Consider the following 6,846-nt stretch of genomic DNA (forward strand, 5'->3'; position numbering starts at 1 on the left):
TACTACAGTATGTATCCTTATGTGTAGGATGTTGTTATACTATAATGATCTGATAGATTGGTAGATCTGTATGACTGTATGTGCTTTCTTGTTATTGTTTGGTACATAGTGCGATTAAGTTAAGGCGGTACTACTTGTGCTGTAGACCATCATACTCGAGAGCAACCTAATATTTGTTATTGTGGGCTCAGAGGCAATCCAGTCTTTGTGACTGCAGCCCCTGGGGTAATCTAGTCTTTGTGGTTGTAGGCTCGAGGCCATTCCAACCATTTATTATAGGCTAGCAAAGGGCAATTCAATTTGATGATTGTAGGCCTGGGGGTAATCCAGTCTTATGAATATTGGCTAGAGGCAGTCTGGTCTGATGACTGTGGGCTAGGGGAAATTTAGTCTGATGACCGTGGGCCCGGGGGTAATCCAATTTCTATTGTGGGCCCGATGTGCATGCATTGTATATGTATTGTTGTGTGGGGTATTTTGAGGGAACTCTCTAAGCTTTGACTTACAGTTGTGGATTTCAATGTTTTCAAGAACACCAGATGATCGGAGCAAGACAAAGGTGTGATCATACACATCCTCCTGCTGATTTATATTTTGAGATATTATTTGTTACTCTGATTCTATGGATTTGATTTGAAAACAATACTTGACCATCTTATGGTTTTTGTGAAAATGCTTTATAAAAATGAAAAAAAATCTCTTCTCAGCTTCTTCCAAGGTATGCTTTAATGGAAGATAATTGAGCTGATCCAGTTGGTTGGCTGTATCAAGTTCCGAGGGAGCAACATACTTGATATCAGAAAGATATTTGATTACTAAATCAATTTTTGAGTCAAGTGCTCTGACTTTGGTATGAAAGTTGTCAACTTTGGAATTAACTTTTTCAACATTGTCTCGGAGTTCCAAAAAAGCAAAGGGATCAACAACCTGTTCGACAGATGATCATATATTGGAACTGGATCCTTTAGGTTTTTCAACATCATCATCATCCGAATCTTCAATACCTTTAGTATCATCATCACCTTTGTTTGTTTCATTATCACCATCTTCAAAATCCATTTCCTCGAAAAATGACTGAAAGTCAATCTGTAGTTTGGAGGAGGAGGCTTAAAGAAATTAAAAGCTGGATCTGATAGGAAGAAGGCTTGAAAAATCAACTTGAGTGTTAGAAAACTCAATCTGTACTCCATCATTGGCATGGTCATCATGAAAAGGAACATCCAAGACCAGATTAGTAACATGATTATCTCATGTAGCTTGATAGTCATTCAGAGGAGGCTCGTTCGATATAGGTGTTGAATCGAGCACATCTCCTTTCTGAGTCTTCTCAGCTTCATTTATCGATGGACCATCCTCTTTACCGGGAACATCATCGGTTTTTAGATTGGTTAAAGCAGGCAGAAGAGCATCAACATCAAAATCGGTAGGACGCGTCATTGTGAGCTTGTTGCGAAGTGCTCGAGTTCTCATTTCGAGGAGCAGGAACTCGATTTGATCTCTTGTTAGACCTGGACGCCATAGTTGAGCCCTTTCAAGAACATCATTCCAATCAACATTATTAGAACCCGAACTTCCTTTACCTGTTGTGGGTATCTGTTCAGTTAAGGCTACCTAGCTTAGATGGATAATTATTGGCATGGAAAGCTTAGGAAATGTGGCAGAAGCTTCAGTTCGTGTTTGTGTGGAAGGAAGAGGTTTAACTAAGACTCGTTTGTGTGTGTTCCAGGGGATGTAAGGAACATTTTTCAATGCCAACACCATCCTTTTGAGAGGATGGGGACAGATTATGTGCAGACTCCTCGTGAGTAGACCTGACAATGGGGTGGGTTTGGAGTGAATCGACCTTGATCCAAACCCGTTTACCACATTTTAAAATATGATCCAAACTCGCTCCGTAATCCATAAAGTTTTGAATAATCAAACACATATCCTTATCCACCGAATCAACAGATATCCAAACCCGTCCCGTAACTCGTTGGTTTTTTGAATAATCAAACACAAATGTTTCTTTAACAAATGCATTACATACTCGAGGAATTTCTGTTGGAATTAAAATCACTATTGTAGTAGCTTCTGATTGATTTTTGAATATCGAATACGGTGATAGAGAATATCAATTGAAAACTTTCTTCTAGTTGATAAATGACTTTATTGATTTATAAATGAAATTAGTGATTTCTTGATGAAATATTAATGAAATGATACCATAATTTTTGGTAAAAGACTAGAAGTCTAAAAGTCGACTTCTCGAGTCCTATGTAAAAATAGATTAGTATTTGGTTTATTCTCTTTGAACTTTCGATTAGAATTAAAATTAAACTTTAGACAGGAAAAAATATAAACTCATATTCTAAAATTTATACGTGGCAGGTTATAAATTGAGCAGATCATTGATGATCCATACCTGACCCTTTTAATAAAAAGGTTAGCGGGTATGGGTCGTTAATGGGTAAACAAATCAAAAACCATGCTCCAAACTCATATGATTCCTAAGTGTTTGGATCGGATTAGAGTCAAAACTCACTTTATTTCCAGACCTACTTGTAAGTGTGTGCAGATGGTATCGGGAATCCGAAGGATACTCCTGAAAAATGGGGCAGGCGGGGTAGGCAGAGATCCATAGTCATTGATATGATTAGTGCTTTTGTCAAGAATAGTTTCCAAGATTTCTTTGCTTATAACTTGAATTAAGAAGTTCTTGACTTTAAGATCCTTGAGCTTTGCTTCTTATAAACTCTTCCTCCATGTTTCATTTGCGGGTCCATTACCAATGATCGGTGTCATAATACCTTCTTCTACCAAGCTCCAAATTTCTTTGTTTCGCAAGAAATTTTCCATAATCATTGACCAGAAGTCGTAATGGCCATCTGATTTCGGAATAGATGGTTGCACGAACTTTTCAGAAGTCGTCATTTGGTTGTTATGTGTTTTCCCTAAACTTCACTCACAATCGAGGCCCGCTCTGATACCAAATATTAATTGCCAACAAGAGTGATATAAAAATATGCAGTTCACTCTAATTTACTCGAAGCGATTACGTTAAAAAGAAACAAAGATGTGGTTTTATAGCCGTTACAAACCAAAAGAAATAAAGATGCAACTGAATTTAAAAGTTACCTAAATAATAGGTCTTTTGAAAATCACACAATAATAGGTTTTTCCGGCAGGATCGGTTCAATGTTTTGCAAAACTAAGTAAGGGCTTAAGGCCCCCATTTCTAAAGGGTCTTCAATTTTAAAACTTATTCTCTTAATTATATTTGATATATATATATTTCTTGGGTTATAAAAACAAGTTGGAGCATGACCTAGTTGTAAAGGTGGTGGTTAGGTTCAAATCTATTTGCTTACTTGAAGGGTTCCAATTTTTTTGTTTTCTTAGAGCCTCTAAAATGGTTGAGTCACCCCTCCTTTCTGGTAGACTAGGTCTTATTTGAAACAAACAACTAAATAAGATTTAAACAATATGACTTTGACTAATAGTGTCTTTATGAAAAATTAAAAACTACCAGCATTTGTAGCAGCAACACAGTGATTGTGATTCACTTTGTCCATACTGAAAAAAACGAACGCCATCCCACATATCATGTTACAATTGAGCTTAGTTTTAGTTATCTTTAATAAGTTGTATCTCAAAATGCATGACAATGATTGCTTTAACGAGACATGGCACTGATTGCTTTAACGAGAAATAGTAATTTTTGTTTCCAAATCATATTATTTCCTTCTTGTTCTAGATAGTAACATTTAACTTAAATATAACTTAATAAGTAATTTTTATTGATAATCAACTACCTTTAATACCCTTTAATAAGACATTTAAATAAAATAAAACTTACAAGACAAATCTAATATCATACATTTCACACAATGATTATTAATGAGAAAAAAAGTAACTTATGATTAGAATCTTACTAAGAGTTAGCATGCCGATTTTTAGACAATAGGAAAATGGCAAGTGTTAAATTATTCAAGAGGGGTGCATAGTTCAATTCTTTTCAAAGAAAAGCATTTTTCTCAAAATTTCTTTGATATTTTTTATGATTTTCACCGTAATCTAAATATATCAATATTTTGAAGAAAACAATCATTTTGCTACGATCTAAATATATCAAGAAAACAATCATTTTCCTACGACTGTTCGATTCTATAAGGTCGTCTGTTATACCGACAACGAAGGGGCTCGTGGTCTATATGACCAAAGACATATATGACCACGAGCGTTGTCCGTGAATACCAGCCCGGACCTTTGTGGTCCCGCTGATTCATTGTGAGGAGGACGGAGGACCACATACTTTGCGTGTCTCAGCTGACCCTCTTCTTCTTTCTCTCTCTCCGTTCGTGGTTGTCACTGGTACACCAATATCGGTTCGTGTTCGTGTTGGTTGTCGTGGTTTTGTGACAAGATGGTATAAATATTTGACTTTTACATCTCTTTAAATTGAATGTATGTTTAGAAAATCAATTGATAACATAGACGAAAAAGGGTAGATGACAATAATTGACAAAGACATGTGTTTTACATTTTATGGATGTTTTGGTAAGAAAAACTGTAGAAGTCAGTAAAGAGCAAAAGTAGAAAAAATAAAGTTATGGTGTGCTTTTTATCATAGGAAAAGTGGGTAATATAGCTTTGATATTTTTTGTTGTTAAACATTAAATGTTTTTAAAGAAAAAAGATATCAATAATAAGTTAAATATGCTGCATATAACTATGATTACATCTCCCGTTCAAAAAAAAAAAAAAAAAACAAAAAAAACTACTATGATTACATCTAACATCCTTGATTTCATGCTTTTATACAAACATACAAACATATATATGAGCTTTTGCCAACAATAATCATTTTTCTACCTTTTGTGTCAAAAAATAAAATGATCATCGAGTCCACTATCGGATGAAAAAAAAAGCGAAATAGGTTTTTTTTAGGGTAATTAACTTTTTGATTTGTTTACATCTATGTAACTTTCTTTTTTTACACATCTCGGTAACAAACTTTTTAAAAGTGTTTATATTTGATCATTATGACTGGCTGTAACAGGTTACAACCGGTCATAATAGTCATATGTGAACACTTCGAAAAAGTTCGTTACCTAGATGCGTATAAAAAAAATAGTTTGAACAAACTAAAAAAATAAGAGTAAATTACACAAATGGTCCCCGTGGTTTGTGTAATTTGTGCGTTTGATCTCTAACTTATTTTTTAATTCGGATAATCCTTACTGTATATTTTTGTTGTGCGTTTGGTCCTTATCTTACCTCAAAAGACTATTGTTCCAATTTTAGTTTATTTTTTAAATAGTTTTTTTTTATTTATGTATTTATTTTATATATATTTAAAAAAAATTAATAGACCCTAGTAGGCTAGTACCCTACATATCTGTATCTTCTCACCCTAAACCCTGAAACCGTTTTTTGAAAATTTTAAGTTGGGTCCCACCAGTTACCATCTCATCTTTCATCTTCCTCAACTTCTATTTTCTTTCCATCGTTAGTGATATCAACGTCTTCACCGTCTTTTTCTCGTTCATTTATCTTCGACGAACAAACACCACAACCTTTATATTGAGTTGTGGTGGTGGGAAGTTCAATGAAGTGACAATTGATTGTGGATAAGAAGATACATATATGTGAGGTCTATTAATTTTTTTAATTATATAAAAATAATTAATTAAAAAATAAATTAACAATGACATAATAGTTTTTTGAGGTAAGACATGGAACAAACGAACAACAAAAGTGTGATAACCCAAACTAAAAAAATGTGTGTGTATATATATATATATATATATATATATATATATATATATATATATATATATATATATATATATATATATATAATTTGACTATATTATTAAAATAATATAATTGATGATTAAGTAGGAGTAAATAAAGAAATTATGGAATTTTAATTCCAAAACCTATCACTTTAATTAGTGCATAAATTTGGATTTTTTGGTTAACTAGAAATGTTACAAATTTTAGCATTATAAAAAGGGATGGGAAATAGAGTTTAATCGCTACAAAAAAGTGCAAGAAAGGTTGGGGAAACAAAAGAGAAATCGAAGTTAGAAGTTCATCAAGGTTTTCGGAGCTATTTTAGAAATTAAGGTATCTTTCTTCGATATAAACTTGATTAAGTTGTTTGAATAGGTTTATTTACAAGCGTTGCATATTTTGGTTCCACTTCATGTGTCTGTTTTGGCCGATAGTCGATAATTTGACAAAAAAATAGAATGTATAATTTTTGGTATAAAGACTTGAAATTCATCTGGTTATGAATTGAGTTTTGATAATTGGTAATGGATATATTTCGTAAGAAAGGGAAGATGATTAATGAATATTTCACGTATTTATTTGACTAAGTTTTAAATGAAAATCAAGTTGAAGTTTTTATGGAAAATAATAGACATTGATTAGGAAAATGAGTACTTGGGTCTCTTTCTTTTTGGGTGGGTTACCAAAAAATAAGTTAAAAACAAAAATAAAATAATAAAATGTATCAAATATACGCATGTGAATTTCTTTTGATGTTGGTCACAATTTTTTTTTAAACAAATTATAATTTACCTTTCGCACCTGAAGTTTGACAATATGTCGATTTTGTATTACTCATATATAGATCATCCATTTCAATTTCAGTCGGACATAACTATTTCTTTGAAAACTAAAGTTACGTAAATGGTCCCTAAACTATTGATACTTTAACAATTCAAGTTTCATTTAAATAACGAAAATAAGAATTTCAAAAAAAATGGTCCATTCAAGTTTTACATAAATACTAGTTATTATTGTTATAGTTAAATCAATATTTGGTATCTAACGGTCCAAACTGTTTTGAGG

The sequence above is a fragment of the Lactuca saligna genome, chromosome 6 (genome assembly GCF_052625555.1).
Source record: "Lactuca saligna cultivar CGN05327 chromosome 6, ASM5262555v1, whole genome shotgun sequence".
Taxonomy (NCBI): Eukaryota; Viridiplantae; Streptophyta; class Magnoliopsida; order Asterales; family Asteraceae; genus Lactuca; species Lactuca saligna.